Source organism: Python bivittatus, unplaced genomic scaffold (genome assembly GCF_059951505.1).
Source record: "Python bivittatus isolate LINGU-HERP-01145 unplaced genomic scaffold, Pbiv_v1 ctg000480_np1212, whole genome shotgun sequence".
Classification (NCBI taxonomy): Eukaryota; Metazoa; Chordata; class Lepidosauria; order Squamata; family Pythonidae; genus Python; species Python bivittatus.
Genome location: NW_028277075.1, coordinates 105494871 through 105518505, shown reverse-complemented (window position 1 = coordinate 105518505; position 23635 = coordinate 105494871). Strand labels below are relative to the sequence as shown.

The 23635-nt window shown below is 36.6% G+C and overlaps 1 protein-coding gene and 1 long non-coding RNA gene across 2 annotated transcripts in view; one reads left to right on the top strand and one right to left on the bottom strand.

Annotated features, from left to right (window-relative positions):
• Positions 1-23635, bottom strand: part of B3GALT1 (beta-1,3-galactosyltransferase 1) — a 359787-nt gene that overhangs the window by 246040 nt on the left and 90112 nt on the right. The window lies entirely within an intron of this gene.
• LOC148215102 (uncharacterized) overlaps positions 600-23635 on the top strand; it is a 46635-nt gene continuing 23599 nt past the window's right edge. The window contains exons 1-2 of the long non-coding RNA XR_015796924.1: positions 600-675; positions 18209-18331. This is a non-coding gene — a long non-coding RNA (uncharacterized LOC148215102). The remainder of the gene's footprint in view (positions 676-18208; positions 18332-23635) is intronic.

The window sequence follows — 23635 nt, the reverse complement described above, 5'->3', positions numbered from 1 at the left end:
AACATGCAAAGCCTTCTGCCTAGATGTATAGGCAGAAGATGTCCCAACTTCCGTTCTGTAAAAATTGTAATTCTTCCACACCTGTTCATGAAGAAAATTGTCAACGTTGGCAGTCCTTATCAAAGGGTGAACTGAATGAAATCCTCAGTCACTACAGTCTTGAGAAAAAGCACTGATAACATCCTTTAAAAATTAAACAGCAGGATTTTCTATTATTTCAAAATACTTCCGTGTAGCCATCCTCCCTATTTTCTTCAAAGCCTTCCTCTAAACTCATTTTACACTATGTGAAGGTGTCAAATCATTCATGACATGGCATTATAGGAAAAGAAAAGATGATGAATGCATCTCTATTTTAAAAACAAAACAAAACAAAACATAATACTACACATCTAGATAAGTAACATGTCAGAAAAGCAAAATCTAAGTCCCTGGTATTTTAGTTTTCTAGAAGCAGGACATCATGAAGGAACTACAGTCTACATGAAGACATATTAATCAGGATTATGTGTATTGACTAGGAAAGAAAGCAACCTGTGATTTAGCTGGCAACACAATTCATTCTAACTGTACTTCCCATTCCATCTCAGACATTACTGGAAGTATCTCATGGTGCCAATTAAGAGAGTAAAGTGTCTTCTGTCCCTGCAACCTGAAGGACAAGAGTTCTGAAAGGTAGCTATTTACACACACTGCAGACATTTTATCTGCAGGAGTCTCTTTCTGCTCATGAATGAATGAATGAATGAATGAATGAATGAATGAATGAATGAATGAAATGAATCCACTGAATCAGGCAACAATGTGTTTCTTTGCCTCTTCATGCATCATATTGGCCCTGGGATGAATATGATTCTTCTCATTGGTCTGGCTGCCAGTGAGAAATCCAGGATTAAGTTAAATATTTCTACTGGACACTTCTTAAAAAAAAGTCAGGCAATGATTTCAAGGAAGAAGCAACAGAGCAAAGATGAGCACTGAAAAATGTTTTGAGAGGCAAAGTGCTCTATAAGACTTCTGCTGAAGAGATGTCAGAGGGTATAATCAGTTAATACTGCTAACATTCACATATTCACAAATATTCAGAAAACTACCCTGGAAAATGGCTGCTGCCTCAGCAGAAAGTTACATTCACAAGCAGCTTGTGGAGAGCCATCACTTTAGGTTAGTATTTCTAGCTGCTTCTTTTCAAAAAGATAACCCAAATTGACAAATTTTGCCCAAGTTTCCAGGTTGTTTTCTCACTTGTTTAATGAAATAAAAAAAGACACCAACAAACCTATTCTTCAAAGTGATTCTCCTTAGAGAAAAAATATACTCAATTTTAGAATGCTTTGAAGAACTAAGACAGTACGGCACTCATAAAGCTGAGATGTGCCACTTTTTGAAAGGTGATAAAGATGGAATTATTATGAAGGTCCTTTGAAAGTTAAAGTAATGTTATGTTTGTGGTGCTATTTGATGACTGTAATAATGGTGGCAATTGATTCACTTTTTATTGTATTTTTCATTTTGCTTTGATCAATATTTTGTTATGATTTTTTGGGTTGTAAACCACCATAAAATAAACACATTATTGCCAGTCTTCTCCAACTTGGGGCTTTCCAAGGGTTTTTGACTCCAATTACCATCTCTCTAAGCCATTGTTGTAGTTTAGCACATCTGAGAAGGCACCAAGAAGGGGACAACTGATTTATGCACTTGGAATACCAAGCAGGCTCTTGGCTTCATAAAACAAGAGTGGTCATGTGCAAGCAAATTCACAGTTCAATATTATCCAGATAATTGTAGTTTCTTAGATTGTAAGTTAACCAGAGTTTTCCAGAGTAGCTAACCATACATTTTGTAGTGTGATGTTCTAAAATTCCTCTACATTTCTATCTGGACATCAGAACCCTAATTCCTTGACATTGTTTCCGAGCTGGAACTAATGGATCCTCTCTCCTTCCCTGACCCCAACTTTTATAAGAACAGTGGCATGCACGAGGTTTCCACTGATTTTGGTTCCTTCATGTGTCCTCATTTGGGAGAGGGACCATGTGTTAAATGCAGAAAATCTCAAATACATCTGTAGCAGCTCCAATTAAAAGGACCAGATAGCAGGTAATGGAAAAGATACAGAGATTTGAAAGCCTATGCTAGAGTAAAGGTGGTCCACTTGGATAACAAGATTACCCTAGTTAGATTACCTGTAGAAGAAGGCTAACACTGTCCTGCTTATGCTTATGATCTTGAATGCATCTGGTCACTAAGCAGTCCAAATGGACTTTCCTTATATCTGTATTTATATTCAAAGGAGAGAGTATTTAGGACTTTGGCCACTTTAATGACATTTATAAATTGATTTTGTGTAGATTTGTTTTTGAAAAGATGGCAGATATAATACTTTGATGCACACACTAATCTAGCATTGTAAATAAAATATCTGAAATAGAATGATGTTCAGACCCCTGGCATCTACACTTCTCAGTTTTTTACAGCACAGAGTGACCTTCCAGTACTCTTAGACATAAACAACCATCTTTAAGATCCCCAAGGCTGCTCCCATACCCCATAATAGAGTAGGCTTATTATAAACTGCATCTTCCCCCCAACTAGTCTTGCACATTTGGAGAAGGCCATAGGATTAGCTGAAGTAACCAAGGGGAGAGAAGAACTCCCATGGTCATTATCCTCCAGGCCGAGCAACCAGCTTTGTGTGACTTCGCTGTGTGGAATCTCATTCTTTGCATCTTTTAAAAAATAAGCCTCTAAGTTGGATATCAAAAGTATTTATTTGCAAGCTGCATTCCTAATGCTTTCAGGGCCAGCGGTAGGTGTATGTATCAATTTAAACTCTCTCCTCACTGTCAAGTGTGCCAATTATACCAGCACAAAGAAGATAGTGAACTACCAGACCTTTTTCAAGCCTGTTATTACAAAGTATCTTTCAGTGCACTTGGATGGGCTGGGCCTGGCACTTTCCCACTGTAATAAAGTTTAGTAAAGCTACAGGGTCTCTATCATCTACAGCATTTCTCCCCCTTTTCCTCAAAAAGCAATCACCTTGACACAGATCATTCATTAAAAACAGGATTCCCCCTTCCCCACCAGTAAAAAAGCAAAACAAACCAAGACAAAATAAAATGATAAAAACAGGGCCTGGAAATTGTACTGCGAGAAGCATGATCTCATGAAACCTAAGATGAAGATGTAAACTAGATGGAGAGGACCCCCAAATTACCTTTTAAATTAAGACAGCAGCAACCAAATGAGGACGTGTGCATGATGAAGTAAGCATGATGAAGCCATCACTTCTCACCCTTTGTCCCCGCCCCTTATCTGCTCTCCCCCTCCCCTGGAGGGAATTGGGCAAAGAGATCCGCAAAAGGAGCAAGTAGCCATGCTGTGTCAAAGGTTTCCATTCTGCTTCCATTCCATCAAGAGCTTGGTGTGAAAAATTCTTTTCCTTGATGGCTTCCTCAGAAGACAGAAAGGGTGGGGGTGACTCTACATCCTTTTAGGCACTTGAGGCTCTAGGAGGCAGTTCACACTTACTAATAGTTCACAAATACGCTAGGCACATGCAAGACTCCCAGGTTCTTGGACATATACACGCAACAAGGCAAATACACACACAGTGTTGTATGAAACTGTGTCTCTCAGGCTGTTGTATTTACTACTACACGAAAGTTGCATATCCACTCAAGGGTGCGGGGGAGGTCAATTCCAGATTTAAACACACACACACACACATATATATGGGAGGAAAAAAACCTAGCCAGGTAGAAGTAAATTAACAAATTGGTCTTCCCATTTTAAACTGCTGCAACTGTGCTCAAATAGAGGTAGGGATTACATTATGTTGTTTTAAAAATGGTTTCAAGGGGACAATGAATTGAAATGGGATTGGCTCAATATTATCCAGAAACAGTCCTCCAGATACAAGTATAAAATGATTCCATCCAAGAAGGCCAATGGTACAGGATGCTGGGCCTAAGCAGACGGCGGCATCTGTTAACCTTGTATGGGCTCAGAGGGTGAGCCAGGCCAGGTTAACGACTTTGATGGGAGACCTCCAGGGAATACGAGACCTGGAGGCTAGATTAGGAAATCCAAAAACATTCTAGAAAAAATGCAATGGGCAACCACTTAAGTGCTATTGCCAAGAAAACTGCATGGACATGACCATGAAGTCATCAGGAGTCAAGCCCTTATAGGATACTGGGTACTGTAGTTCAGCAGTAGCTGGTAGCCCATAGCTTCCTCCTTCAAAAACTGGAACACAATGTTTAATTCCCAATGGGTTCTGACATTAAAACTTCATGGACAGTGACTCATTGGTTGCTGGAAACAGTGAAAATAATAAAATAATATGTACTTATTCTTGATTGGATGGGCTTCCAGTGTGTTGGGATTGCAACTACCATAATTCCCAGTAAACTTTGTTTACATTGACTGGAAATTATGCTGGTTTCATTCCCACCCTATCTGGATAATGCCAAGTCATGTAATAATGCTAGCACTTTCAAATCTGTAAATTGGGCATTCATTTATATTCTCTCCTGCATCATATGTACTAAAAATGTCAATACATTGTACCAAACATTGTAGAGATTAAACTATGGCAGATTGTCACAACAACTCTGTCAGTTAGGGATTCAAGTTATATATATTTAATTAGCTTTTGAGATACTCTAACACAACACTTCATTAACTGTTTTGATTTATTGGTCTTTGGAATAAAGTTGATTTTAATTTGATATTAATATGTGTATTTTAAAATGGTGTTCATTTATATGCTTATTATTAGTTAGCTAATGAGAACAAGGTAAGTGGGAATTAAACAAAGTTCTTTCATATTTCTCATACAACCCAAGAAAGAGGGTTGTATTTGTGTTGTATGTATCATGGACAGACAGACAGAGTGACAGGCAAATAAAAACATTTTCATTAAAATTGTTTTAATCACATTTTTATTTTGTTTTTATTTCTGCATGTATCATTGTAATTATAAATCATCTTGAAAGTTCTTTCCAAACAGACTATGGCTTATAAATCTAATCTCCTCTCTCTCTCCTCCCCACCCCCCAATGCTCTTGGAGAATGGTAGTGCTGTTTTGACTAGTTGCCTCAACAGTTTGGTAAACTGGAAGTAACTAAATAAATAATTTTTAAAAACCCATGGAATTCTATTGCCTATATAATTGTGAAGGGAAGAGATCAAAAGAGAATTCTTAGTGTAAGGCATTACTGTAACTAAGGACATCTGCATATTTGTAATAATTTTTCATGGCAGCTTAACTTGTAAGTTTTCCTGCTGGTCCTACTCTTTTTCCACTTGCTGGGCTGACAGCAATCAGTGCCCTTTGTTCACTACTTATTTTTAACTGCAAAATACTGCTTGCTTATTCGCTCGCTCACTCACTCGATTATCTCCTGCTTTACAATCTGGAGAGACAAACACTTTCACCATTTGACATTCGTATTAATTCAGCTCTGCCTGAAGAATAAATTACATCTATCAACAATTACTTGCTCACCTTCCTCAGACTGCATTTTATACTTTAGTCTCATTAGCAAGCACAAATGTGTGTGTAAAAGAATTCCAGTTCAATAACAGGCCTGCTTGGCAAATAGCTTCATAGATCTCCAGTGGACTCTGCAAACTACGTCAGGATCCAAACCACCCACTTCCCAGTTTCTCTGTATGGCCAAATTGTTTATGCTAGTTCCCTACCTGCAGCAACTGTGCTCAAATAGAGGCAGGGATTACATTATGTGATTTTAAAAATGGTTTCAAAGGGACAATTAATTGAAATGGGATTGGCTCAATATTATCCAGAAACCCATTGTATCGGTTGCCACACAATACTAACTGAAGACAGTAATGGAAGGAAAAAGGAAATCTGCTACCAGCCTCTAAAAGGCTTTCCTTCTTCTTTCCCCATTAGTGCAAACTGAAATTCCCTTTTCAACCTACTCAAGGAAATCCACACCTCAGGTCAGCAAATCACAGCTTGGTGTAATGTAATGAACCCACTTACACAACTCTTGACAAAACTCTACTTCCTATAAAAGATTGCCCCGACTCTAAACTTCCCCCTTTAAAGTAGAAGTTATCAAAGGGGGATATGTTTGGAAGGCTAACTTCTCAGCTAACCGCCAGTTCGGCTTTTTGAAGTCCGCTTAGATTGTGTTCTGATGTTAAAGGAAGAAGTGTATTTACCAACCTCAGTGAAACAATAATTCCCTTCTCCTTTTTGGCTGCCTGAGTCTAGCTCTATAGATTGCCCAAGCTAATAGGATGGCATTATGTTGGACCAGGACTATAGACAAAGACAGTGCCATTTGAATCAAGTGTCTAATGAGTGAGATAATCAAATTCCTGGAGTCATTTAAAACCATTCAAAGAGGAAAAGAGAGGGTCACCACAGCAAAACACTCAGCAAATAATCAGGAAAGTTGATGGTGGAAATCTACTACTATAAAAGTGTTAATTACATACCTGGGGAAAAGCTTTTAAAAACTGTTTGTGGAGATTCAGAGTCTATCTTTATTTAAAAAAAAAGAGCTCCATTACAAAAACTATTTTACCCTAGACTCCATCCTCTTAACCTCATCTTCCTCCTTTACACCATAATAGAGCTCCCAAGGATGGTAACAGCACCAAATTATCTAGCCTGAGTTCTCCTGGCTATAGGAGTACCTAGTAATATTGACAAATTTGGAACTAGGGAAGTCAAAAAGTGAATTCCCTATTACTAGTTCAGCTCCCAGGATGAGGCAAATCAAAATTTGTTTGGGTCTGGTTTGTATGGAACTTGTTACCACCAAGTTGCTTGCAAAAAAATAACCATGTGGAAAAGCAGAAAGAACATCCATGGTGAATAGGAGCCACATATTTAACTACATGAACAAGGTCAGGAATATCATCCCTGCTGGGATGCATGGGAATTGTAATTCTCCCTGTTTTCTGGCACAATTGATTGAATAGGCTACCAATGAAACCTCTCTTGAACTCTATGGTAGAAAATTATGATTATGCTCCTGCCTTCATGGATAAGGTCTACAAGACCTCTGCAGTTTCTATAAGCTTCCTCCCCTACTGGTTTTCCCCTTATTTGCCAGAATGCGTTTGTTGGAAAGTTGGAAAGTTGGAAAGATTCACAGAAAGGGTTGCGAGGCAGATTCCAAAGCATGACTTTTTTGAGCTTTGTTTTTTAAAGTTTGAAATGAAAAAAAGCTTTTCCAGTATAAATATGCATAACATTATGTTATAAAACATAGCAGTGGGAGGTAGAAAGCAGAGAGACACTTTGAACAAAGGAGCTTGGAAGAATATAACAATGAGTGAAAAGAAAAGCTATAGTTAGAACCTTGTTTCTGCCTTACTTCTGGCACTGTATGATCTCCTGCAAATCTTCAGAAGAAATGTGGGGTCTTTTTAGCTGCACAGCTACTGTTGCAGAGCAATTAATTCAAAATTTTACATTAAGGGGAGAGAGTAAACTTGGTTTCTGCATGGAAAAGAGGCCACCAAAATACCACTGCAGTTGCTCCTTAGTGTTTAGATAACAGGGATTTCTGCACCTGACAGAGCAGATGTGAGCAAGCTGGTACCCTATAGATGTTTTGGATAACAATTCCTTGCTTTTTTAAAAAAAAAAATCAACATTTTTATATATATAGCATATCACTTACATAAAATATAATAGTATATTGTTATCAAATAGAAAGAATTTAAAAATTATCTAAGAATTTTTACAACTACTGTTGTAAACAACATGAAAGCTATACCAAAGAACATATTGCTTCATTTTTTTTATTTGTTGAAAATGTCGCCTTCTCCAAAACAGATAAATTACACATTTCAAAAGTCCAATCCTTAATATCTGGAACAATATAACTTTTCCAACTTCTCAGAATAATTTTTTAGCAATCTCCCCATGCCCAGTGCAACCATAATTTCCCATAGACAGTCAGGTTTCAAGGTTTTGGGGGTATAATTCAGCATCACATTAACATATTTAACAGTTAGGGATTTCTCCATAAATCTACTAATGTACATTGAAATGCTATTCTAAAAAGATTCAAACAATTCACAAGACTAGATCATATGGATCAGTGATCCCTCAAATTTTTTTTGTATCTCCAACAAAGAAAATCTGATGTCCATCCTTTTAAATACAGTATATTCTTTGGTGAGTCCAGTAAACTCAGAATACAATTTTTTGATGAATCAATTTTAGTTTCAAATCCATCAGTACTACTTCAACATTATTAAGGACTTGCAATCATTGATATGGCATTATCAGAGATTCCAATTCTTTAATCCATGATTGACAAATCCCATTAATATCTACTTTAAAAATGCTATTTAACTTTTGGTAAAGATAAGTTGTAGGTTTAGCTTCCATTGTAGATTCTATCAAACGAGAAAGGACCTCAGGTACCTTTGAAGTGGCCAAGACATTTGGCCCGTATTGGGCCAATAAATCATGCTTACCTTGAAAATACTGCCACTGTTGTGAAGTAGGGAGACCAAATTCAGTTTGAAGCTAAGAAAAATCCTTAAAGTAATCATTACATAATAACTGATTTAAAGTCACTATCCCAGTTTCCGCCCATACTTTCCAATAAAACATTTACCACCTATTTTTTTAGTGTAGAATTCTTCCAAAGAGTTATATATTCATGAATCTCAATATCAAAACCCAATCTATTTTTAGGAATATAATGTCCCAAATATTTAATATAATCAGTCAAAATCATAAAACCCAACTCTTTATAAAGTAGTGTTGTTATATTAGGAGATAAATAAAAGTAACCAAGATTAATCCCACTTAATCTTATATCCAGAATGCTTTTCAAACTATTGGATTACCCATATAAAATTAGTCAGAGTAGTTATAGATAAGTAGAATGCTTATCTAGAATTGCTAAAATATTATCAGCATATAAAAATAATGTATATTTGCAACCCACCAAAGTAATACCCATAATATTTGAAGATTGCCTTACATTAATAGTCAAAGATTCAAAAATTAAATAAAAAAGCAAGGACAAAAGTGGACAACCCTGTTGAGTGTTGCACTGTAACTCAAAGGAGTCTGAAATCATTTATTTGTAATAACTCATGCACAGGGTTGTAAATAATACATTTCAGTACAATGAACAAAATACATTGGGAAACCATATCTAATCATCACTTGCTTTAGGAATTTAATCTGAATCAAGTGCTTTTTTCCTGCATCAAGAGGTTTTTTTTTTCTGCATCAACTACTGAAAAGTCCATTCTATCTTTAGCTACATCCAATATGTATATTAATAAACTAAGATTATCTGATGCTTGTCAATTTTTTATAAACCTAGATTGAGAAGAGTGAATTATATATAGTAAAATCTACCGCAAATTAGGATCTTGGTATCTACATGAATTAACAAAATAGGCCTATGATTAGTACAAAATGTAGGATCATTGCCTGGTTTTAAAATCAACCTTATATAAGCTTCATAAAACAATAATGACAGCCCTTGCAACTGATGATGGTTGTTGGGACTCATGGAAAATAAAGTTTAAAAAATGTGGATGACTCTAGATAGCCTCCCTGCCCTACTGTAGAGTCATTAAATATCTCTATCTTGCTTAATTAATTAGCGTAGCAAGTATCTAGAATGAATAACTCTCCTCAGCTCAATTCAGAATCAGCTTCATTATTTACAAGCTTTCTCCTCTGAATCCTCCAACTTCTACTAGTTCAATTCTGCAGTCTTCAACAGTCTGATTATGCAAGAAAGTGAGGAAAATCAAGCACATATGTAAGTTGTAATAAAAGTTTGAACTAACTACATTAATGGTTTCTCTTATTAGTTGGTGTGCCAGTGCTGTAGAGGAAGAGGCAGGTAGTAGATATAATGCAGTTTTAATTGCTATGCTTTCCCCATAGAATTAGTTTCTCGTGCTCCTAGTTCATATAATCCTCAGAATATTATGGAGGCTCATTCCACTTCATATATAATAATGGGTTTCCACCTGATTCTCCTTTTGGCACCTCTTAAGTACTTCTTTTGCTAAAGAAAGCCTGCCAGTATAGGATTAACAACATCCACTTGTGGGCTGAAGATCAAGTAAGATCTGTCTTCCATAAGCAATATCTCAAAAAACCAGGTGGTTGCACAGGGAAGTAAACAACTAGTAAAAAGGTACATTGACAAATGGTTCTAATAACCCAACAGCAGTAGCCACTGCAGATGAATTTGTAATGAACTCAATTATATTTTGTCAGACATGCTCTTCTGGTGGCATCATTTTCCATAACACGGTCTAGTAATTTATAATAGATTAAATGATAGCAATCAATTATGGAATTACTCTAGCATTTTCCCCTGGACATTAATTTTTCTGCTATTATTTCAAGCCTTATTATATTGTCTCCTATGTCTTTCCACCAAATATTGCTTTGCTGTACAGTACTGTCAAGGATTTCTCTCTGTTCATTATAGAGCATAATTCTGGGAGGATCATATTGCATAACAGATATGAGTTTTGCTTTTCATTGACATTTTATTTAATGAAGTCAAATCCTGCAGCTCTTATCCTGGTCCTTATGAAAACTATTAGGAACCTGCTGGCTCCTTAGTTGTACTATAGAGTCATCCTTCTTCCAGGCAAAAAAATTACTATTTTTTTTTCATAGATAACTTCTAGTTTTGCTTGCCTGCCTGCTTTCCCAGCATTTCTACCAAAGTATACTTAGGGTAGCACTTAACACAGCAGCTAAAACATCATCACAGGCCAAAATTAAGATAATACACTACCCATCAAAAGATGAGCAGCAAGGAGATCATATGTAAAGACCCTCCTTGGTTTTTAAAATTCATATTCATTCTTTTAGTGTTTCTGTTTACAAGAGATCCTCTTTTGACACTTGCATGTTAGCAGATTGCTCTGGATGTGTGATATGTTGGTGCGTGTGCACAGGAATGGGACATAATTTTGTAATCATTCTCAGGCAGAAGATGTCACACATTATTGCCCACTCCAGAAGGTCAACCAAAGCTATTGTTAGACAGCAGACTGGGACAATACTGCACTTTGCTTTTCATCAAAGAAGTGAGCTACCCCTATCACCCATTTTTTTGGCTGGCAGAAGTGAGGAGTGCATTTCATGCCATGGTTAGCAGGCTGTGAGGAAGACCCTTAGAGCAGGACCTTTAAAGAAAATAATTAAGCTTTGGAGATATGCCCTTAAAAGAAGGAAACTGAACAGGAACTAGATAATTTCTTTGAATCATTCATTCTCCACATCTATCACCTACCTTTGTAATCTTGTATATGGCTCGATTCTCAGTATGCCCTATCCAAAAAGATGAGTGCCCTTGTATAGGGAGATGTTCTTTCTTAAGTGTATAGTCTCATGCCTGGGCTGAAATGTATAAGTAACAGCATCTGAAAAAAAGACTTGGGTCCTAGACTAATTAAAGTTCCCTTGTCATATTTTTATGTAACTGCAAGAAAAAAATTATGAAACCCCATGGAGTTATTACTATTCATTTTGTGATTGGAAGCAAAGGTATTAGGAAAAGTCTTCCAGTTCTAACCAGCTAGCTATTGAATGAACAGAAGAGACTATATTTATTTAACTAACAAACAATGTTATGGTAAAAAAACAAGATAGAACAGTTTGTCTAAGGATGAGAGAGAAAGCAAGCAATTTCTAGAGGCAATCTCTCCTTTGCCTGACCCTTCTCCTCCCCCTCACTGAGTGGAGAGATTGGAGAGGAAGGGATTTCAAGAGAGTAAGCTGTTTACTCTTCTACACATCAAAAGCAATGTGATCATGCTGGCAGTGGGAAACGGTCAGGCAAAGGACAGACTGCCTACTGAAATCGCTTGCCTTTTTCTCCTCCTTCCCCCTGCCCTGCAGAGTGGAGAGACTGGAGAGGAAGGGATTTCAAGAGGGTAAGCTGTTTATTTAGCTCACCTGCAACTCCCAGCCCCAGTTTGTGGCATGATCACATTGCTTTCAATGTGTACAAGACAGTAAGTGGGCACTCAAGCATTCCAAAGGGTGGGGGAGCAGTTAAGAGGCAAACAAAACCCGAAGGTGTGAAACTGAGTAGTCTTGTCTCTTTCCAGCCAGAAAGCCCAGTTGCAGTCATGTGATTTCCCACTTAGCAATTGCTTTGCTTAGCAGCAGAGTTATCAGTCCCAATTAGGGTCATTAAGTGAGGACTACCTGTATATTCATTTTTATATAAGTCCTAGCCAAGAAAGTTTTAGATTTTTCCACCTATCAAGATTTTGCGTTCTTTTCATATTTTATTATAATTGTTCTAAAATATATCTTTGTTGCATCCTGTCAGATAGAGCCCCAAATATTTCACTGAGGTTTTCTGTTTGTTTTGTACATTTTTTATCTCAAAAAAGTCTCTTTTTTCACAAACTTTTCTTCCTTTGGTGTTAAATATTTTGTTATTATCTTTGTTTTCTTTTCATTAATTTTGTATCCATAGAATTCACCAAGTCTTTGATTGCTTTCATCAACTTTCTTATTGAACTCTCTGGTTGCATAATAGTTAATACTATGTCACCTGCATAACATCTTGTATTCCTCTCCTTGAATTTTGATCCCAAATATTTGTTTGTTTTTCCAATAAAGCAAGTACAAATAATAAGGATGAACCTGAATGTGAATCCAGATCATCTCAGCCACAGTTCAACATGTGATTAATTATTTCAGCCTTTGTCAGCTTCATTAACCTGATGAATTTTCAAAGGTCTTTGAATTTTCTTTTTTTTTTCTCAACAGAAAAATAAGTTAGACCAGAATGGGTAACATATGGCCTCTAGATGTCACTCACCTACAAACTTCAGCCCTATAACCTGCAGGGGAAAACAAGAAGAGGCAAATGACAAAATGTGTGTGATATTATCACACAAATTCCGTGTCTTATGTACTTGTGTAAGACATCAGAAAGTATGTACAAAATGTCAGCATTTGCATGATGATGTCATAGCTTGTGCGATATTTTGGTATTGCATTTTTTTGTGAACACAGTGCTTGCAGCATCTCTAATCATCAACTGTTCCTCTTTAGGATGCTAACCATTGTTGTTCTGTAACATCTAGAGAACCACAGATTTTTATTCTGCTCTTCTGGGCTCTCACATCTTGCTAAGCCATACAGTGATTTGTTTGGCTTTGGCTTAGCATGACGTGTGAATCCAGATAAGGGTGGCTCATTAAACAAACTATGGTAAAGCACAATGCCATGGTTTAGCATGGGTGAACCAGATCACTAACTTCGCCTATGCAAGAGGACCTCTGTTCAGAAATCTTACTCTTGTGTCAGATGAATGTGCGAGAAGAGAACTGAACAGCAGCTGCTTAACAAGCTTTGATCCATATGTCTGAGTGTGCATACAGAACAGCTGCAGGAAGCTACCTTAGGAGAAAACTGGTATTTGGTTTAACGAGCTGCAGATAGGTGTTATGTTTACACTCCAGAACACCTTTTTGTCTTTGAATCTAAAGTATGGCCCCACTACATATCTACTATTAGCTATTACCCTAAAACTTACTTCATAATCATAATCATAATTCATACTACTTATTTTGTGGTATTATATATAAAACCCATACTTATCTTGCTAGTATTTTATATATATGTATGGGTTTTATCGATATTTGATAATTGTATTATGTTTTTTTTAAATATTTTTTTATTTTTACAACAAACACAAAACATACATGAACAAACAAAAACATAAAAAGGCATAAAAAAAGCATCTTCCATTTTATACCGTGTGTCAACCAGTTACCAACTCGTTGGTGCCCCTTTCATAATCTTAAATTCTCATATCATCTATTCAAAATATACTTGTATACTTATCAATTAACAATTATTAATCATTCATAGCTAATCTATAGAATCATTTATTACAAGAAATTTTAACTTTCAATAGGATTAGTAATACATTTTCATCTATCGATTATATGTGTATATATATAATAATTAATATCAAATTTCTATTATAAAATTTCCTAATCCATTACATTACTATATTTTCTCAGTGTCATATAAAATTACTTATCTTCTTACTCTAATTTCAAATCTCAATTTAACTCATCTCTGCACATTCCATAATTTTCAATAACTTCCTCCTGCATAAGTACTTTTTAATTTTTCCAATTCTTAAAAGTTACAGTTCTAACCAGTATCAGTTACAATATCAGTTACAGTTCTAACCGGGTTACAGTTCTAACCAGATTCTTCACTACATGTTTCAACAAAAATGTCTCTAGTTTAAAATCTATATGTTACTATATTCAACCATGTATAAATTTTAGTCTAATCTCTTGAAACATTTACAATCAAATACAATTTTTAACTATATATCTCGGATTTATACTTTATTCCAGCGCTTGCATAATTTTGAGTTCACCCTTTTCATTCAATATCCCAAAATATCTAGCTGTTTATTCCTTTTTCTATATTATTGGATAAAAGAAAGCAATAATAAATGTCCTTTCAAACATTCTGCTTTTAATTGTATTATGTTTTTAATGTATGTGATTTTATTACTTTACACTTCATTCACAGATTGTGTCCTGAATGGCAGCCTAGAAATATTTTAAATAAATACAGAAACATGTAAGTACATACATCAATGTCCATACAAAGTGAGCTCCCAACAAAAATTGTAAACAAAAATAAAATCGCCAGGGAAAATTAATTTCCCATAAATTTTTTGTGTTATCACATAGTTAACAGATACATTTATAATCATTTTCAAATATCTCCTCTCATATGAAATTCAATATGCAACCCTTCAAGACTATAACTGAAAAGTGTTTCTTATACTACTAGCCCCCATTAGGGGGAAAAATAAATTAGTCCCCATATTCAGTATAAGCACATTTCCTTAGCTTTGATTCATTCTGTGCCCCCCCGCCCCAGCCCAATCTCATGGTTTATACTATATCATCTTTAGTATCTCATTTCCATCAGGGTCATGCCACTTATCTTGAAGATATGAAGAAGTTCAATTTTACCAAGCACAATATTGCTTTTTGGGGAAAAATAAATTCTAGCCAATATATTTTCTCTCCAATTTGTTCATACCCAAGTAATGCATTATGTAGTCCATTTGTCTATGCAAGGCAGCCTAATGCCTTAATTAGTTGTGATTTACTTGAGTTGCATTGCATAGAAATGTGATGAGGAAAACAACTAGTGAGATGAGGTGCAGTGATTCAAAAAGACCTGGACACATGCAGAAATGTGGCTCTTCTATTATTATACCAAACAAAATACAAACTGTTAAAAATAAAACTGTTCAATCTGATTATATCCAACAGTGATACATATTGTTCTACCTGGCCTTTCAATTTAGAATGCAACCTGCAAATTTTAAGCATTCATTCAAAATAAAATTCCATCCAGGCAAAGATAAATCACCTTAAAATTTCATAGTTGACAGGCATATGCTTAGCATTCACACCAACATTAAAGGACTAGTTGGATCATGATCATGTGTTTCAAAGAATAAATGTAAGAAATTATTTTTTTCTTTATTTATAAATAATAATTCCTGATCAGAAACCCTTCATTCCTTTAACTCTCCTCTCTCTCTCCCACCACTGGCCCCCAATATTAGCATTAATCCATGAACACAAGTGATTTAACTGTGTTAGATCTATTAATCCAAGAACTACTTTGCTTATACTTGCTTGTACTAATGGCTCCATGACTTGTCACTGCTACTAAATATAAAGGGGTTTATTGACATCTATCTCTATAACAGCATAGATTACAAAGGAATAATGACTTTTATCTTGTGCCTTCTAGTATATTTTCATTTTTTTTATTCAAAGGTGATTAATTAATTGATTTATTTTTTTTAAAGTGTATTATGTTCCATCGTTTTTCTATTTTCCTGTGTTTTTTTTAAACAGCAGTATAATTAACTCAAAGACCTTCAATTATTGGAACAACTAAAAGCATTAAAAAAAAAACCCTTTGGAACTAATTGGGTACTGGATTGAAAATACATATTAAAAATTATCTCTGCCAACTTCTAGTTATCATATCAGTAATAGAATTTTAGCTTATAGTTCTAAAAACATATACCTGAAAAGTAAACCTCACAGAACACAATAGTACTTACTAAGGCTGGGCACACTTCTAAACCATTTGGAAAAAAAGACTTCAGACTTGCCATTACTCCAGCAGTTCTCTACAGTTTAAGCAGGGCTTAGGATTTTTTTTTTTTTTCCAGGCTTCCACAAGAGCTGGAAAAAAAGATCCTACTGCTTTAAAAAAAATCCACTCATTAAGGTTAAATTGACTATTAAAGCAGTAACACACTTTTTTTCAGGTTTACATGGAAGCCTAAAAAAGTCAAGCAACTTTAATGAATAGTGAAGAGCTACTGTGCTCATCCTCATGCAAGGTGTGATGAACTTCTAAATAATTTTCCCAATGTGCACAGTCCAAGCACATTTTAAAAACACATAAAGAATTGCAATGGTAGCTTAATTCTGCTCTATGACATCAGCTACCAGGTGTTTAGTGGCTTTACTGCTGTTTCCTCGCTTTTGTGGCTGTTCTTATATAGTTGTTTAATGATTATTATTTCTTCCTTTATAATCCTTCATTTAATTCTACCAATGCCACTGTTGTTGCTTTGTTTTGAAGAAATCCAAATGACACAATGTCTATTATTCTATGGTTTAAATAAATGGGTCACAGAAAATTATCACTATCACGATATATTAAATCAAATACAAAAAAAGGGATCTTCTACGGTATCTTTGCCTTTATAACTATTCTACCCTGGAAACTGTTTTTATAAATTATGTATTTATTTATTTAATTTCTATTTGAATTTTAGTCACCGCCCATCTCACTCAAAGAGCAACTCTGGCAGCTATCGTGGAAGGTTTTCAGTATCATTCTGTATAAGTGGTTAGAAAAAGTTATAATGCTAAGAAGCTCTAGGTATTTGCATAGTTCACTTTATAAATTATTTTAGTTAATTTATTAGCTCCACAATAGATTCACACCTTGTGTCAGTTGAGATTTGTAACAGAATATCAATAAAGAACAACACGGCCTCTCTCAATTCCCCTAAAATAAACCTCCCAATTTATTCAGCACAGATGCAGCTTGCTATTGTGTGAAATTAACTAAACTTCATAAGCAAGATCTTTTTCTTAAAAAGTAACTGGAGATTGAGTCAAGGTCTATATAAAGCCATCTGCCTGTTATAGGAAGAAAATTGTCTTCAGGTGTCTGGGCAAAAGAGAAGACAACTGGGGGGTTATTGGTTGGTTTTGTTCTTTCAAATATTCAGTGGATTATTAGAAAACTGACAGCACATTTTTGTTAACTTCAAGAGAATTTGTTCTTGCTTAAGATTTCAGTTTAATGAGTAATCAGGAGTCACCAATCTTTTTGGCTTTGACTGTCACTGTCAATGGCCTGGGCACAAAATAAATTAAAAAAATTGTCAAAATCTCACAAGAGGTTGGCAAGCTCATGGTCAAGCTTCTCTTGTGGCAGCCTGGACCAGAAACGGTTAATCTAAAGAACAAGTCTTTCAGAGCTCTGATGGGTGAGATTTATTAGAAGAAGGTTAAGGTTTCAACAGGAGAATTAGTGAGTCCTCTTCCTCTACATGAGAAATGGCAGTAAGATTTGGAGGTGGGGGATGGGGGGATGCTCATGCTTTTTTGGTCTAAAGGGGAAGAAAACTAGTCTCTTCTGTAAAGTGGTCCAGTCTGTACCGGTTGATTATTCTGGAAAGCACTACTAAGAAAAAGTGCTGAACTCCTGTCATTTCTTGCATGCCAATGCCAACAACCTCTGACACTTTGACAATTCTTGGGAGCTGAGGTCATCTCTTGGGGATCCAGAGACAGCACGGTGCTTTATAAGGTTTAGGTGAAAATTCTGCAGTTTAAAAATGTTGGGCTTTATTTGATTTACTGAGAATAATTTGGATCTCCTTCTCTCCAGATGCATATTCTCAGTTTTACAAAATTCACCCAAACTGTTTTCAATTATCCTAAATTATCCATGGCTTATGAACCTTATTCTGAGCAGAAACTTCCCATTAATCTTGACACGCTTCATTTGGTTAAGTTCTCTGACAAACCTAGTTAATGAACTTTAAAGTTTATTACCTCTGTGTAAAGCTTTTTGGTGATTCCAAACAGGTCATGAGTGATAATAAGAAAAACTGGTTGCTTACCTGAAATGGGAGATCTGTAAGTGGACATCTATGAATTCGCAGACTTGATGATGCACCTGGGTACAGTCCTGTTCAGAGCCTTCTACAGGTAACAGAATTTTTTAATGGAAATCTCATTGTTGTTGTTGTTACCACCCACTCCAAAAGATTCTGAGTGGCTTACAGTATCCAAATATACAATTAAAAACATGACAGCAAAACATGACAGCCCAGACTAAACCAACCAATCATCATCATCCTCAAAACAGGACAGGGCCCCCAAAAAGACACTGCCCCCAGTCCTGGAAACAGAGCCAGGCCTTAAGGGCCTTCTCGAACCCCAGGAGAGCGGTTGCCATATGTACCTCTGGGGGGATGCTGTTCCAGAGGGCAGGGGCAGTGACAGAGAAGGCACGCTTCCTTAGTCCCTCAAGATGATAATGTTTAAGAGAGGGGAGGACATCTATTCTGCCTGAATATACTGAATGGGCAGAAATAATTGGAAATAGGCAGTCCCACAGATAACCAAGCCCTGCATCACCTACACACTGGTTCTGCAAAAAGTTATTGACAATGCTGTCTCTGCCCTGTACCCTGAAACCTGACTGAAACAGGTCCAGATAATCTGTTTCCTCCAAGGTCCTCTGAAAGGGCCTTCCAACCACCTTCTCTATGACCTTCCCCACAATGGGAAGACTGGAAAGTGGTCAGGAATTGTCCAGAATGGAGAGATCCAGCAATGGCCTCTTGAGAAAGAGGTGCATCACTGCCTACTTGAAGGCTGGAGGGAGTACCCCCTCTCTCCAACAGGATGATACCACTGGATGAACTCACCCTGCATCACCTTGACAGCCCAGGAGGGGCCAGGATCTGAGACAGAAATCCTTGTGGCTCCCACTCTGATGATGTTCCAGAAGTCTTTAAAAACTTGGCTGTTCTCCCAGGTTTTTGGGTAGGATGGCTGCTGTTGGCCAGTTGGTTGGGGTTTTTTATGGCATAGGTAGTTTCTTTGTGTGGACATGCATGATTTTTCTGTTCTTTTTACTGTTTTTACTCTTTTAATATGTAAGCCACTGAGAGTCCACCCAGAGTTGTTCCTAGAGTTGAGCAGCTTTTCTAATAAAACATATACATGGGTCAGGCCCCTTAAAACTGTGAACACAAAATAAGGGATTTCCCTGGTACCAATGGTGATGCAGCAGAGGCCTGGGGCTTTCCTGCAAGAGGTAGGGAATGCAGCAGAAACAAGCTGCTTGTGGGACAGAAGAGGTGCAGGAAAGTAAGAGAGCTACAATAGTCTTGGAGTCTGCTGCTCTGAATTTCTTGTGCCTACACAGTGGTTTGCAAATGAAATGTATGATTGCAATATGCTTGTTTAAGTAAACCCTTGCCAATTGTTTACTAATGACTTTCCCCAAGCAGAACAGACCAACATTATGCCCAAGTTGGCAGGGGAAGGATTGATAAGGGCAAAATGGACTGTTTAAACCCATAAGACTGAGTCTTGGTGGCTTGCAAGGAAAAGGCAAAAAACACCCTGACCAACTTTCAGCAGGGAAAAATAAAGCACAAAAGATAATAAGGTAAGATAAGGCAAGGTACAGAACTATTCAGGGATGACTGCTAATGTGCTAATGTTGTGGCAGTCAAAAATTAACTGAGGAGGTCAGTGTGAGCTATGTCTAGTCACCCATAAGGAGGGCAGGTCTCCTGCCCCAAAGTCTGTAAGCTCTAGAAGGTTCTGAAGAGGCTCTGAGCAGGTGCATAATCTATGCATGTGAATCACAGAAACCACTGTGAAGAACCAGATGATAACCAGAGCACAATTCAATTAACACAACACATTAAGCCTATATACAGATTACAAAAAAAGGTTTTATATTCCCCATGCCAGCGAAAGGGAGGAATCATGCCCCACTGATGTTGAGCTGCTGATATCTAATCTGAAAAGGCTCCCACATATTCAATGAGGATGCACTTACAGAGTTTGGTGCGTAGAACTGTATTTGTGTTGGTTCCACGCAAGCTTGAAAACTGCAAGATCAGGGTTCAAGCCACACAAAAGCCTTTCTGTGTATAGGAGTGTAGTCATTGTTATAAAATGCTTTCCACATTAAATATCATTAATGGGATTTGGAAGAGCAGGACCAATCCCCACTGTTTGCATTACAAGTTTGAATAATTGCTCTAATGTCCCAAAGCAGTGTTAGTGCTTTGTTTATATGCCTCCTAGGGAATGATACCAGTCTTAGGAAAGATTTAGTTTCTTTGTCAAAATTCAGAACTTGCTCTGGGGTAGGAACCTGCAAACCAGACTCTACCTTTCACTTTAGGTTTAATTTGGTACTGAGTTAAAAACAAATGCAGGACTCTAAAAAATGGATTCCCATCAGAAATCCCTTAAGCATTGTGAAAGGCCAGTTGCTGCTGCATTTTTGCCATATTCTTTCTGTTTTTAGTGCCCCAGGGTCTTTTTATCTTTTTAAAATTCAATGAAAATGATTAATTTTTCCCTTGCTAAAGTCTACAATGAATTTGACATCTCAGTCTGTACAATTTTAAAACATCAAAGAAAGGTCAAAGCCTAAAAGTATTCCTAATGGTACTAAAACTCTCAATTATGCCATGATTCTCTAACTTAATGACCTTACATTCCTTATGTCCTTCTTCCACATCTCCTTTCTAACAATTTATTTTTACAACTGAAGAAAAATGTCAAGCCACAAGTTATACAGTTTCTCTGAAATGTTTATTCTCTTGTCATGGTATTTTCAATTCCCATTACTTAAAAATTAGTTCCAGACATTTGTAAGAATCATATTACTTTTAATTCTGGCATTTCAGAGTGTCTTCAGATGTCTTCACTCCATTATTTAACAGCAATATATTAACCATTCTTGCATGAATATGACTTATGTTGTACAAGAACCTTTAGCAGCCTGGTAACTTCCAGATGTGTTAAAATGATAACTTCCAGAATTTCAGTAGATATGCTGTCTAGGAATTCCCTAGCAGATCTGGAAGGCGTTAGGTTGAGAGCCGATGTACAACAAAGATGCAATCAAATGCCAACTTGGTTTAGAGTAAATTTCACTGAAATCAGTCAGAGTATCTCTGAGCAACCATTGTTAAGACTGTGATGTTAGTCATAGGCAGGCGGCTATAAATATCTTAGGTTGCTTTGAAACCATAGTTCACTTCAAGTAAAACTTGAAAATTAATTTGAGGTTTCGCTGCTTGTCAAAAATATTGAAGGAATATAAAGTCAAGCCTTTGTTAACTTGGAGTCCTAAGTAAACATGTTAGCTGGGGAAGATGGATACTGTAGGGATGGACTCCTTATAGGGAATGTTGACCTAAACTTAGAGAATGTTGCAATCCAGTGGATAACCTCCAAGATTGCAGAAATCTGGCATTAGAGGAAGGAGTCTGCTTTGTACTTGATGATGAAGCTTGTATACATGAATGCCTTATTTCTCTGATATTGCAAGCTACTTTATAAGCAGCTCGTCTGTCACTTTGCATACATTCTAAACAAACAAATGGAGTGTAAGCCAGGACTTCCCCAATAATATCCATATTTCAGCCATGAGGTCAGTTGGCAGCCTTAAGGAAAGAATAATTGCTTAGCATTGGCCCTCCATCCATCTCAGAAAAACATAAATAATATCAGCCAGGTCTAACATGCCATCTCATCCTTACAGAGTTATTAGGAAAATCTTTTGTATTTGCCTTAACATATCTTTATATTGTCTTCTCAAGGCAGTTAACAAAGTATAAAGCATAAAACAATTGAAATAAAGACAAATGACAAATAGCACCAATTTACCATTTCACTGCAAGAGATGTACAACTCATTTATTAACTTACTCGTTAGATGTACACCCTGCCTTTTGTTCAGGAGTTCAGAAGGCATGCACAGTGCTCCTTCTTCCCATTTTCCCACACACTGACAGTGTGAGGTATGTTGGGCTGAGAGCCTATGACTAGCTCAAAGTCACTCAATGAGCCTCTGTGGCTGAAGGCAGACTGGAACCCAACATCCTAACCACTACAACCATGAGGATTCTCAGCAGTTAAAAGTGCAGCTTATAATATGTAGCCTAGTATGAATATTCAGTTTAAAAAGTACTGAAACACTTAAGCTTTTGGGCCCATTTTTTTAAAAAAGAAAAGAAGCTAGATGTTCCCCTTGCAAAAATCAATAAGTAATGATCAGTCCCATACCAGGAAAAAAAAAGGCTGTTACTTGTGCTTGCCAAGTGCAAGACTGAACTACAGACTCTTGAGTAGGACCTCTATGGACCATCTTACAATCCTAACACATTACAGCTGTAGAAAGTCCTTCAAATATTTTTCAGTACCTATAAAGCAATGCTTCGAGAGTTTAGAAAAATATTACTCAGACATTATTGGATGTCTAGCATATGTTTTAAAAAAGCCCCCAGAACTTTATCTGGCAGAGTGGAGGCCAATAGTACAAGTGATTCTGCTATTCCCAATTAACTGCTAAATGATTCCAATGAATAAGAAATAAATTTTGGACAATTATAAGATATTTGTGGATTAACAGAAAGCAAAGTGATTAGAGGTATCAAATTATTTACTGCAAATTACTTCCCGGTTCTTGTTAATTATCTGCAAGTAGCAATTCCAGCCCTGCCATTTGCAGTTTCATATAAAGGAAATTAAAGTCCAGTGAATGGGCAACAGGGAAATCCAACAAGTTTAAATAGCCGCTCAAGAAAATTAGGACATTTATAAAATATACAATAACATAACATACTAAATTGCTATGGCAAGGGTTCTCTTTCAAAGGTGTAATGTTCCTGCCCATGTTGCTTAATAATTAGTGAGTGATACTCTTTGGCTCTTGAGAGGCCTCAGTTGTCATCACAAAACAACCTCATGTAATTACTCCTCTTGGTCTCGAATAGCATGGACACACTTAGATTACTTTGGTCATTAAACTTGGCAAATGAGTTCAAGTCACTACCTTTGCCATGGGACTATAATGGGAATCCATGCTACTAAAAAAAATGGAATGCATCACAATGCAAACGGAGATATAATAATTAAAAAGCGTGAATTATTGGGATATTTGGTTCTTCCCACTTCGGAGCAAAGCTTCTGAGTTTATTTTTTGGCAGCTACACACTGTGGATACATAGCATTTGGTGGCTTTGCTGGCAAGTCACTATGTTAAATGTTTCCTCCTAGAATTAGGAAATGAAATATTTCCAAGTGGAGGAGAGAGGGCAGAAAATAAAAAGAATATTCCTAGAAATGTGAAACATACCCATATTTCTGACTCCTGATGCAACAGAGATTTGTGGATTAGTTTTTCAGATAGGTAGCAGGTTTGAAAAGGATTCCATCCTGACTCTGGAAATGTGAGCCAATTCAGTATGCT